The following is a 14,328-nucleotide window of genomic DNA, read 5'->3' as shown; positions in this document are numbered from 1 at the left end:
GAAAACGCGTGGGAAAGCTTATGGTATGGATAAAGCAAGGAAAATGTGAGAGTGGGTGAATGTGAAATTTGCTCTTGGGGACAAATTGAAATTTGCAAGTGGGCCAACTTGACTTTCCTGGGTGAGCCAACTTGAAATTTCGGGTGGGCCAAATTGAAACTTCTATCTGGGGCAACTGTAATTTGGGAATGGACCAGCTAAAATTTAGGAGCGAGGCAACTGAAATTTGGGAGGCGGCCAAGATAAATTTGCAATTGGGCCAACTTGAAATTTGGGGTTGGGCCGATTGCAAATTTGAATGTGGGCTAAATTAAACTGAGGGGTAGCTGCACTTTAATTTTGGGGCGGGTGAACTTTGAATTCAAAACTTGAATTTTCAGGAGGGGCCAACTAGACATTTATGAGTGACCCAATGTCGAAACGCGCTTGCTCTCCGCATTTTCTATTCATTGGCACGATTGCATTGAAGAAGCCGAATGGGAGAGAAGTTCCAGTTGTATACTAAAGCCTAAGTATCCATCGCCACTGGAAAGGCCATGGGTAGACGCGGATAAGCTAGGAAAAGCAGGTAAGCAAAACAAAGAAAAAACAAACTCACAGTCGAGCCAAACAATGCTTACGCATGAGTACACAATTCTCTTAAATATGTGTAGCTTTTTGGGAAGGGGTATACTCAGAGAATTTTCATTTCCAAGTAACGAAAGCAATAACGTCGTCTGCAAATAATGTTCCAGCCAATGATGTGACGGACATGCCCCGATGTCAAGTGCGCCAATCACGAGTAAATTCTAACGTTAGTTTGGGCCATAGCGTTTCATGCAATAAATTTCACAGGGTCTATTCTGGTAACTCTAAAGCGAAGGCGAAAGACCAATTGCCGATACATGAAAGAGGAACACATAACCTACACATTGAACTTGATTCATTTACTCATCCTTCTCATTCGCTTAGTCACTCCTTTATTTTGCTTCGAGTACTTCGCTTAGTCATGCCTCATAATTATAAAGGACGAAGTTGTTACTCACACCCTAGGGCATGGGTTCGAGCGCCATAGCAGTGTCCTAATTACCGTTACCTGAATTAACCTCACATTTATTAACACCAATGGTCGTGCGTTCGACTCTCAAAAAGGACCATGGTTACACTCCAGCCAAACGTCGACCATTCCCAGCCCTAATTAACGCCAAAGGTTGTTTGTTCAACTCCCACCAAATGTAGAGGGCTCGTAGCCATGTCGTACCTTTCGTGTTGTCAGCGCTCTTACGCTCCTGGGCGACTGACCGATGAGACATAAGGCTTTCGCCTGAATAACTAAACTGAACTCTGGCATTGCGATCATTCGGCCGGTATGGGAATGATGGATAGTGCGTGGATCTGTCTGATCTTCATGCTCGTGGCTTCAGCCGTGTTAGAATATCGCTCTTTAACGCCACCCCCCATTCAGTGTTTTTGCGGCGTTTCGTCACCCGGCGTCGCTTGACGCCGATGCTGAGGATGGCGTGATCAAGTGACACCAGATCTCTCAGCCGCCGCCAGAAGCGGCTCGATGAGAGCGTACCAATCAGCGCTGGTCCGCGTACCGCTCATGTGCCTAGACGTGCGTTTGTGCGGAGACACCCAAAGATGCATCATCAGAAAACGGCGTTAAAAACGCTGAATGTGGATCGGCCTTCAGGTGCGCGTTGCTGTGCGCTGAGCATCGGGGTCGTCGGCGTCCCTCGGCCTCACCGAGCGAACGATCACCGCAAAGGACAAAAGAGAGAACGCGGCGCAAAGAGGGGGTTGAAACACGGCAGTAGCGAAGAGAGCGCGAGGATGGAAACAACAAAAGTTAGAGCAAAAACATGAGGCAGAAAGCGAAGGAGGAGAGCATGGCGAAAGGGTGAGGATGAAAGCAGAGTGCCACGCGGGACTACGACATGGGGCAACCATCATGCACGCCATAGTGTGCCGATGACCTTATTACTACAGCATGCAGCGAGCGCTTGACGAGGACGTCCACTGATATGAAATATGGAAACAAAGCGCTGCCCTGTGCTCTGAAGCCAGACGCGCGTTCCCGTGTTCGTGCTTTTTTTCTCAACAATGAGTGATGGAACCGGTGGAATTCGAAGCGTTTAAGGAGCGGCGCACAAATTTTGCATTATGGAGCATCGTCCATTCCATTCCATTCTAGCTTCATTTATTTTGCCTTTATTGGCCTTCACTGCGTTACATTTCAAAGCAATCTATATTGCATATGTATAGTTAAGTAACACTGCGAATGAATTGCAACCAATCACTGAGGTCCTTAGCATAGAAATTAAAAGAGTAAACTTGAAGTTTAATATCCAGAAGACAAACAAAATGTTCAGTAGTCTGGCAAGGAAGCAAGAATTCATGATCGCCAGTCAACCTCGACGATATGCGGAATATTTTATTCCGAAGGTTTATTTAGGTCACCTACTCACAAAGCACCTAGATCAGGAGAAGGAAATTTACAGCTGAACAAAAATGTGTTACAGTGATTACGGCAGGTGTTACCTAATTCCTGAATGGAACCTTAACACTTTTATCGAAAAAGATAGGAGTAAAATCTATACAGTCTACCAATTCCAACATTTGGGGCCGCAACTTGGAGATTAACAAAGCGCGAGAACAAGCTTAGGACTGCGAAAAGAAGAATGAAACAAAAAACCTTGGGCGTAACGTTTAGAGACAGGAAGATAACGGTATGGATGATACCGCAAACCTCGATGACACCAGGGGGGGGGGAGGGGGGGAGAGAAATGAAGCTGGGTAGGTATTGTATTGCCCAGGGCAGATAACCGGTGGATCATTAGAGTTACAGAATGGGTAATAGAAGAAGGTATGCGCTGTCGATGACGGCAGAACATCATGTTGAGAATTTCAAATTAGCAAGTTTGTGAGCACATGTTGGATTGAGCTAGCGAAAGACAGGGTCAATTGGAGATGGCTGGTGGCGGTGTGCGGTGTCCGTTGCAGCTATCACCGGTAATGAGATCACTTACCACTTACCACCGGATAGAACCCGGGACTACTGTGGATGAGTCAGCTACTCGAGCATTGAGCCAAGAAAGCGCTGCCTAGCACGCAGAGGAAAAATTGCGCTTTATATGCGTCCTAGGCCGCAAGGACAGACGCGATACAACATGCGCGCCGCGTAGCGTCAATGTGCGCACATTTTTCATTGGATTAGTACACGAGTTAGAACGCCACGTAGCAGTTGCTTAGGTAGCAGTAAAAGGAAGATGGTCAACTCATGAGGAATAAAACCAAATAATGGAGAAGTATAGATATTGATGTAATGAAAAACATGTATGATATACCTGACTATTTTAAGCAGGCTAGGTGAGTGTCTCCGGGCCGTTTCATAAGGAATGTCATTAATCTTCATCATCATCATTAGCATCGTATCATACCATTTCACACGCGATGTGACACTCGCGCCGCGAAGCGTCCGTACAGATAAAGTGTGCATTGCAGTTTTGCTATATTACGGTAGGTGCGACCACCACTTGTTTGCCCCTTTGATATAAAAGGCAAACAGTGAATGTGGGAAGATAAACACTGAGGCTCCTAAACAATGTGCACGAGCACACCCATCTACGTCGTCACATTTATTAAGGGAAGCGCCGGCGAGCATGATTGGCAGCCTTCGAGAACAGCAACCAACCGAATTTTAGAGCACGCAGTCTCGTCGTTTTTCACTTTTTGGATTGTCGGCTTCACGAAATGAAGAACGTTTGATTTCAAATTTTCGGGGAGAAAAACTCAACTATATAAAATCAATCTTCTTTCATTTAATGGCTTGTGCGTAAGGTCGGGTCTGCGAGTAGCAAGCGCACGGACTCGGAGAATGTGCTGGGTCTAACCTCATTGCCTCAGCGCGATCGGCATTGGCTCAAACTGTGTTCGTTGCTCATGAGAACTGAAGCTTGTGCCGTCAACAATCCGTCACCACTTTCCAAAGATGTGTCACCCCTTTACAGGGCACTTAACTTCTGGTGAATGCAACATCTCATGTCAAACTCGACCTCACGGCTGTCAACTTTGTAGGCTGTCATTAATTCCCAGTATGCACTCCGTATTCAGCTATTTAACTCCTAACACAATGTGGCCTATGGCTGAGGCGTAGAAAACGTATCTGGCCTCAGGTTATTGAAGAAATAATTTGTAAAAAATCTGCGCTGCCCTAGCCGCCGAATTTTATGGGAATGAAATGCCAGAACACCCGTTGTACTTAGAGTTGGGTGCTTGTTAAAGGGCACCTGGTGGCCCAAATTTCACGTGTGCCTCACAATGCTGTGCCGCAAAATCGGATCGTAGTTTTGGCGCGTAAAATCTTATATTTATTTATCTCAGGCCTGCTATTTCGAAGATGTGGCCGACGTGCCCAACGTCAAGAGGAATGTCTACAACGAATTTCACAGACATCATCTGTACTCGAATTAACGCCGGAGTTAAATTTTTTGGTGATATATTTAAGGCCAGAAGAATTGATTAAGTTTAGTATTTACTGAAAGCACACTATTTCTACGGTTTCCCAGTTAAGCCCAGAAAAGCTAATGAATTTTCGTAATGCATACCACAAAAAGGATGTTCAAATACCAGTTTCCCGTGGCTGTAATATGTGAACCAGACATGGCGTCTTTAGTACACATATCTGGCATATGTGCCATTGTGGTCAAGGAATGACCGCAATTTAACGAAAATGCTCAATTTTGTTCATCCGAATGTAACATTCCTTCCTAAGACATTCCTCCACATGATTCCAACGAGTACGTTTGCACAAAACTGAAGTGCAAGCGGCGCACATTCTTAGTAATCGAAGGATATATACCCCCAGCATCGAGCATAGACTGTTCATATTTGCTGCCCATGATGCAAACTTGTCCGGGTCCCCACATAGTCACCGGTGACTTTAATGCGCACCATCCCATGTGGGGCTCTGCTTCGACGAACGCCCGCGGTAGAGACTTGGCTGACTTCGTGCTTAGCCAAGCCTTGATGGTGATCAATGATGGCTCGCCAACATACCTTCGAGGCTCTTACTACAGCAGTTCTCTTGACATTGCGTTTGTTTCAAAAAGCCTGCTGTCTTTTACTCCATGGTGTACTGATCTCGCCACCCATGGAAGTCACCATCTACCAACATATATTCAGATGAAATGGTTACATCCACCAGCTCCGCACACTGTGAAATTGGCCAAGATTTTGAGAATCTGTGAACACCGCATGCCAAGCCATCCAATATCCATCAAATATTGAAGATGTCATCGCGACAACATTACGCGACACAGCAAAACACCTCATTGTACCTTCACCTAGATCACCTATTGATGACCAGTACTAGCGACTTCCCACGATACGGCGTCGAGCAGAAGGGAAATAGAGAAGGACCAAATCACCATTAGACGTCGCTGCATCACAACGGGCTCTTGCGCTATGTCCTGCACCACCTCGATAACCTCGACAAACAACGCTGGAGATAATTCTGTGGCTCTCTGGATGCGAGAAAACCTCTCTCTAGAATTTACAAAATTGTGCGAAGCCTTCGATCGTCTCGTCAACAGTGCACCCGTTCAGGGCAGTGGCAATACGACAAGGCCTGCGTGAAGTTGAGGTCGCCGATCACTTCTGCAAATTACTTTTGATTTTCTCTAATTGTGTAGCAATGCAATCACGAATGACTTTTCTACCATCTAGAGATGGCCGTCTCGATGCGCCTTTTACTGTGCACGAGCTCGACGGTGCGATATCTACTTCCCACCGGTCACCTTGTCCAGGACCAGAAAGAATTACATACTCCGCTATTTGGCATCTTGGAGGAGGAGCTCGAGAAATTGTCCTGACACTCCACAACTCTACGTGGTAGACAGCAAATGTGCCTGGCCACTGGAATTGCGGTCTTCTTGTAGGTTTGCTAAAACCTGGGAAATGCCCACATGATCTCTCACGTTATCGGCCAATAGCCTTGGCAAGCTGTGTCGTTAAAGTGATGGAGCGGATGGTACTGAGCAGACTGGAATGGCTACTCGAGAAAAGTCGTGGCCTTCCTGATTTTATCAATGGATACAGAAGAGGCCGGTCGTCCACTGATGCTGTGAACGACATAGAATCTTCTGTTCTACAGGTAAAGAGATGCCGTCGTCATGTATGTGCAATATTTCTGGATGTTAAAGATGCGTACGACCACATCTTCCACCATTCCATTATTCGGGCTCTTGAGGATATTGGAGTTGTTGGCCGGATGTATGCTTGGCTGCACATTTACCACAGTGGCCGCACATTTTTTATGTCCACTACGGATGGCGAGGCTGATAGACATGACGTTCGCAGGGGTGTTGAATAGTGTGGTGTCCTTAGCCCAATATTGTTCAATGTCATACTGGTGAGCATTGCACACGAGCTACCTCAAATAACGCATACAGCACGTACGCGGATGATAACTGTATCTGGTCATCCGGGTTCACACGTCCACAAGTGTGTGCAAGGCTTCAACGTGCGGCTACCATCACGGCGAAGTACCTGCGCTGTAGAGGCCTGCAACTCTCAGCAACTAAGTGTGCAGTGTTGAAACTCACGCGCAAATCAATGTCACAGTATCTCATCGTTGTATTCAAAACTGCGCTCTCTTTAGTCCCCCGCCAGAGATTTCTTGGTGTCATAATAGACCGCAATCTTTCTTGGACCTAACATGTTACTGCGCTAAAGGCTAAACTGACCAGCCTCATACATGTTCTTCGTGTAATATCTGGACTGAGATATGGCCCCTCTGAACGAAGTTTGCTCCAAGTGTACCAGGCACTTTTCGTGGGCTACATAGGCTTCAGCATGCCTGTGCTATCTAACATGGAATCATCTTGTATACGCACTCTAAAGAGCCTTCAGGCACAAGTACTGCGGATATGCCTTGGCTTTCCACGCTGCATGTCAACTAAGGGCAGAATAGCGGAAGCACGCTTTTGTCCAAACAACATATACAGGTCTTGTGAAGCTGTGCGAACGAACCTTCGCCTGCTGACCAGACACTCACACCATCCTTTGTCAATACTTCCAAGAACCAACCTTGGCTGTGGTTTTTATAAAGCAATTGCATGTCACGCAAGCATTATTCCTGCAAGGATCCAGGCCACAAAGTTCCCCGAGACACTTCCATTGGCATTGCCAAGACCACTAGTGAGGCTTCAGATACCCGGAATTATGAATAAATCCCATGTTTCCTCGATTGGCCTGAAACAACTCCCCTGTTCCATATGTCTACAATATATAGTGAGAATGTACAACTATATACCGATGATCCGGTCATGTCGTCTGCGACAACGGCCGCATTTTCATCCAAAAACTGGGGAATACTCGGCGATTTCAATTAGACCACGCATCGACACCTACGGCTGCGGAACTTGGGGGAATACGGGAAGCTCTCCGTTTTATGAGAACGCAAACACCTCATCAATGGACCGAATTCTGCGACGCCAAATCAGCGCTACGGGTGCTAAAATGCTTTTTAAAGAAAGAACCGTACTGCTTGCTCGTGCTGGAAATCGCCGAACGTTATCACAGTGCCGAGTTAAGTGGCCATGTGATCACTTTTCAATGGGTACCTAGTCATAGTTGTGTGATGAATGATGATGTGATGAATGAACTCACTGACATTGAGGCAACATCAGCCGTCTCTTCCTCTGATGAAGTATGGATTGTCTACTCGCAACCTGACACCAACGCCATGTTCAAGTCACTCATGCAGGACCCTAGAAAGGTAAACGGAGCCCACAATGACAGCATTCACAGACGCTAACATATGATAAACCCAGACGCTAAATTATGTTTGCCCCCGAAAGTTAAGCGGAGCAAAGCGTCATTGCTACGAAGGATTCGGCTGGGCGTTGCTTTCACACGTCGCTACGCGCATCTCATCGACTTATCGAACAGCCCTGATTGTGAACACTGCCTGATGCATGAAACACTGGAACACATACTGTGCGATTGCCCAGCCTATATGCTGGAGCGAAGGACGTTAGAAAGCTTCCTAGCCAGCGTTCGCAGGAAACCACTGTCGGAGGAAGCTATCCTCGGCCTATATCCTGATATTGCAGCTTCAGTGTGTGCAACTAAAGTGTTGTTGAAGATTCAGCAGGACAGCAAGCTCGACCAGTGGCTCTAGCAAGGCAACTCTCATCATATACATCAGCACTCCACCACTTCTCTTATCATCATGTATCCCAGTACTTTCACTCCGCTTCGCTCTCCCGCAGTGCAGAGCAGCGGACTAGAGCGCACTAGCTCAGGTCGACCTCCCCGTCTTTCCTATTATTAAATTCTATTTTCCCTCTCTATCTTGCTTTTCTGCTAACAAAAAAGTGCTAGACTTCTCGCTTTGTTTGGCTGAGTATATATGCCTGTCCGCTATGTAGCTCGATAGAGCACTCAGGCAAGACATCGTAACGATTTTACCGCGAAACATATTAGAGTAAATTTGCGCAAAATAAAGTGGCAACCGCAAAGGCGCGGAAAATTACTGCCTCCCATTTTTGGGAGGCCAAGCATAATAAATACGTGATGCGAAAACTAGCATTTCCACTAGTGTCCGAAACGACAATTTGCAAAACTCATTCCGCGCATTTTCCAGAAATATCGGACGACAATTTAACATTTTTTCTAAATTTGATCCTGCAACAAAGGATGCGTTTGAAGGCACGCGAATCAGATTGCGCCACCGTGATGAAAGAAGACTCCGTATCGCGTTCATTGCGCGTCACGTCTGAATCGAGTCTGGTCGACGGCGCATGCGTTGCAGCGCAAAGTAGCAACATGGCGGCGTCCTTGCAGTTGCAGATTCCAATGCATATGCGCTAAGGCGAGCGTTTGCTCTACAGTTCGTTACAATAACTCTATAGGTTATCATTGCAGGTTTAGTGTAATACCAGCCACGGTAGCAAAGCGTTGAAGCCGTTTCGATGCTGTGTACAAGGTCGTCCAATCAATCGCAGCCACAGCGACCAACTCTGCAAAGGAAGCGTTATGCAAAAAAAACAACGATGAAAAGAGAGAAGAAAGAAAAAAAGAGCTTGTGTATTTGCATTTAGGTGCACGTTAAACAACCCCAACCTGAGTAAGTCACTCCAAGGCCCTCGTTGCAGCGTTCCTCATAATCAAAGCGGGCTTTCGGCACGTTAAACCCAACATTACAATTTCTAGCGTGAAGAGCGGGAAAGTTCCAAATGCGTCAGTTTCAGTGAATATAAAAATTGCACGGGCAAGTGCTGTTATCCCTACCTATGTCTGCTCCCTTCCACTTCACTTTACCATGGCGGAGAAAGTTTTGCGTAGGAGGCTTCGGGCTGCGGTGACCCTTACAGTGGCTGTGGTCTCAAACGGAATGTTCGCATTTACCACTGGGTGCTATGTGCCTGGATTGCTCAGTGCTAGTGGTGGAGAGGGATATGCAGCGTACCAGCTACTATGCACAAGTCCAGGCTTCCAATCGCAATGCTCGCGTTTCCTATTGCCTCCGCTACAGTGTCGCATCCACCTATGACCGCAGCATACGTAATGAGATTTTCCACAAAACACTACTTGAGTTCATATCCAAGACAGGCATCAAAGCACACATATAACATATAGATACACTGGTTAATAATTATGCTGTCAGGGAAATTCCTTATTTAAATATAAATAATACGGTATACGGCGTTTATCATCATTCTTTCCCAGCGGCTTCGGAAACTTCTACGTCACTCCGAGTTTGCGTGTGGTGAAAATCGCTCTCATTGTATATTTATTTGTTTGCGATAATTTTTAATTTGTAGTTTTGATCACATTCGGAATGAAAACTGCTCCTACGCAGTTTTATGCGCGGTTTGTACCACAACCCTAATTCATTGCTGAACTAAATTAAGGCCTGATTATACTGATTTAAAAGAAGGCGCATGCTATACGGGTAATGCGCGGACGAAATCAAAAGCGGAAGATGTATCCGCAGCCTTTGTTATAAATTACATGTTCAAGCAGCGTCGGAGTGTTTCAAGTATGTTTCACAAACAAGGAGCTGCCGAATTTATTATGATTTCCAGGGACAAGGATTACTCTCACCAAGATTACATTGACTTCAAGGCCGGGTCCCTCATCAGGTATGGCCATCTTGAGCTCAGAAGTGCATCGCATCCGTACCCGCCGCGCGAAGAGCTTAAATTTCAAAACAGAACGCCGTTTGGCGTTCTCCTCGCGGGTGTCGCCCACGCACCGAGAGAGTCGACGTATATCGCGCCAGTGCTCCTATACATACAATGCACCGCTGAGAATTCAGTCATAATGGCACATGAGTTCAAAAATTATTCAAGCCAATATAAATTATTTGCCTAAACAGGCGACTTATATTTTATAGAAACAGTGATACACACAAACCGAATGTCTGCACGTTTTTCTGTTACTTCTCACCGCATGGCAAGAAGGATGTACTTCGGTTTTGTCTGCTTGTTCCTACGTTCCGCAGCAGCGCGCGCCGAGAACGAAACTGCGTCGTTTTCTACCTTGTTCAAACGCGTATAACCGCGCGCTGTGCGAAACAAGTAGACGCATAGCTCATGCGTGAGACCGTCACCGGAAGTGCACCACTCAGAAAAAATGCGGCAAAAAAAGAAAGAAGGCGCGGCCCGTGACGGACACATCAAGCAATCCTCCGGCTTCGCTTTGGGAGAACGCAGGGAAATAATTTCGCTTGCAGAGACTAGACGGTGCAAGTGCAGAAAGCGTGTATTTTGGCGGTGACGCTCGCCCTCTGCAGTCACGGGTTAGCTGCATTTCAAATACTTCTATCTCGGCTATTATTCTGCCAACTTGAAGAATTGTTGCGGCAGAACGTTCCTTGGATGACACGTAACCACTTTCAATGTATAACCAAGGAAGGAAGGAAGGAAGGAAGGAAAAAGTAGAGACGGAAAGGCAGGGAGTTAACCCGTTTAGATTAACCGGTTTGCTACCCTACATATGGGAGCGGGATGGGGCGTATACCAAAATTTGCTATGTGGCCGATGAGCGCTCCCTTAAAATTGGCGCATATCATATCGCTTGTGCAATCTAAGTTAGGTGTGATTGCTTAAATACCAGAGTTTGTAAAAATACAAGCTCACACTTTCGCCCGAAATGCGAACGCTTTCATTGTGATAGCAAAGTATTAGACCACTACACATAATTAGGTTTGTATTTTATTCGGCTACATAAGTCACAGTAAACATTCTCTCATTAATAAATTGGCAAGCACGATGTCACACCCGCGAATGCAAGCATGAGCAACGCTATCATGATACAGGTCATCAACATGACCCAAACGAATTGAAGCTGCCGCTCGCTTGAATGCCTGTACGACACGTGATATTACGCGATCGCCAACACTAGGCACGCTGGAAGACAACAGCGCAAAGCGACAAACCATATCGGCTCGCCGATGTATGCACGCTGCGCATGTTACCTCCAAGATACCACACGCGCCAGGGAACGCGCTCAACCACACGAAGGACCATAAGGAACCATGGGCGATACATACATACATACATACATACATACATACATACATACATACATACATACATACATACATACATACATACATACATACATACATACATACATACATACATACATACATACATACATACATACATACATACATACATACATACATACATACATACATACATACATACATACATACATACATACATACATACATACATACATACATACATACATACATACATACATACATACATACATACATACATACATACATACATACATACATACATACATACATACATACATACATACATACATACATACATACATCTTGTAATTGAGCAAGCAATGATTATGTTTCATGTCTTCCATAAGCAATCCGTGCGATGGCGCTAACATGCAAAACGGCTCTTCCATGGTGTGTGCAAGCTTATTGCTTCCGACGTGCAGTATCCACAAAAACGTCTAGAGGAATTTATTTCTTTGTTCTTCGGTTGGGAATATCCGTAACCTGTACAATCTCGAGGGCCAACATCGAAGACCATCGAAGACCTTCAGGTGTAAGAACTGATTTGAAGGCGGACTTGGGATCGAAATGGCTTAACCACAGTTCGACTCAATCTCTATAAGATGAACGCTTGATACAAGGAAACTTCATGCGCTTTGTGTCATCTATATTAACACTTTGAAAAAGTGACATCGAGCTAAGCAATGCTATGTTCCATCTCTTCTTACAACAAGCGCCTGAATTGGATAGATTACTTTAAAGTTATGTTAATAACAAACCGGGCAACGTCAGCATTGTGCGCTTTGGCAGAAAATAGCCACGTACGGCTCGTTGAAACGAATATGTAGGCTGGTGAGGCACTATGTAAATTCTGTAAGCTTACGCGCTGATTATAATTGTCCTGCATATACCCGCCTGACTGTCGTTTAAAAATGACAGTGCATTGAATAATGCCGTGAAGAATTCATCAATTTTTCAGTCGATGAGTTTCCCACCACACCAGCAATAAATCTTCAAATTTTCGCAACCGCGCTTTCCACCTCCCCGAAGGAGATTCAACATTCATAAAAGAAATTACGACATCTGTCTGCACTATTTTTATCGCAACTACAAGCTCTGGTTCTAGATATTTTGCATAGCTGGAGACACTACTTAAATACTTTAGGCCCCTTGGCAAATTTTTGTTTTAGACCATCATCTGTAGGGAGCCGCGACGGAAGCGTTTTACTGATATAAATGATAAAAATAAAATGATAAATGATAATGATAATGAAATGAAATGATGAATAAATGATAAAAATAAAATGAGGCGTTGCCGTGCTTTCAGAAGTCCAGCTTCATCACGAAAGTTTACACTTTCTCAGTGTAGTTTAGCGTCCGCAATTATCACAGCCAAAAACCGTGCCACCTTTCCCTTCCTCTGACCCAACCTTCCCCATTGTGTTCCCCGTTCTTATGCGCACTTTTTTCGCTTCGTTTACCTGATTCCCTCTGTGTCCGCTCATATATGCTGTAGTTAGAGAACCCGGCATGTTCACATCAATACCCTCGCTTCCTTTTTTTTTTTGCTCATTGACGCAAGTAAAAATGTGGTATTTCCGTTTTGCGTCAGCTGATTTACATAGCTCACGTGCCAAAATCACGGACGCTGTAGGCAATGCATCTTACGCAAAAGCATTTTTCGGCAGTGAGCTACAGTCTCTGGCAGAAAGCGGGGCTGCTTAAGAAAAAGGACGCCCGGGCTCTGCTTCAAATTGCAGCCATTCTGGCTCCGTGCATCCACTTGATATTTTCCATGCACAATTAGCACAGCGTGATCCAGGCACACGCTTGTCTCTTTGCCCCAGCCTGGAGAGGCACCCTTTATGAAAATGCTCCATACGGTTAGGAATACCGATGCTCTCCAATATTTCGAAAGTGGCGTAAAAGTGTTTCACAAACAGCTGTAGCGTTTTGCGAGGCCACGGATAATTGCGTCTTCTCGATTCACAGTATATGCTGCGGCTTTTGTGGTATATAGAGGATCAATATACGAACCAATTACTTCAACCAAGAGTCGTCTTTGCATGCGTAAGCTCGTTCCATACTTATATATGGTGACAAATAATTAGGTCAAGTGAAGTCATTGACCTAACTTAGCTATGCCAAGACTGCCGAGCTGCCTTTAGCTTACTGCGCCACAAGTGTCGGTTCCGTGCAATAAAAGCCCAAATTGGTTGAAATGCGTCCCAGACCATAAAACCAAATTTGTCCCCATGCTGTAGTTCGAAATTGCGTTGGCGCCGTGTCCAGGTGTACTACGAAATGAGGAGTACGCCGGAGGCATAAGAAAGAGGCTACATCCTAAAGCTGCGGTTCGGCGAAAAGGCGAACTTCACATACGTAGCCGGCCCTGCTGGCTTCGGTGATGTGCCCAGTGCATAACGCATGCATATGACGCCTATGTCGTGCCGCTAACTTGTTGCCAGGTAAAGCCAGGTAAGCTGCAGCGGTGGCGCAGAGGTAGAGCATCCGCCTCGGGTGCAAGAGGAACGTGGTTCGATTCCCGGACCCACACAATTTTCCACCGGATTTAAAAAAAGAACGCGTGTCGATAAAATTGCATAAACAGGCCTGGAGTGCGGCCTGTTCCCGGTCACTAGAACCGGTAACGCACCCCCTCACCAGAGCATGATTGGCCACCTTGGTGCAGTACTTGTCCACAACCTCCTATATGAATACAACAATAAAGCCCCGGCCCTCAGTCCCCAACAGCTGCGAAGCAACTGACCACGGCTGCGGTTAGACCTGCGACGCTGCAGAGG

This window comes from Dermacentor albipictus, chromosome 9 (assembly GCF_038994185.2).
Source record: "Dermacentor albipictus isolate Rhodes 1998 colony chromosome 9, USDA_Dalb.pri_finalv2, whole genome shotgun sequence".
Taxonomy (NCBI): Eukaryota; Metazoa; Arthropoda; class Arachnida; order Ixodida; family Ixodidae; genus Dermacentor; species Dermacentor albipictus.
The sequence above is the reverse complement of the archived record's forward strand: the minus strand, read 5'-3'. Positions refer to the sequence as shown.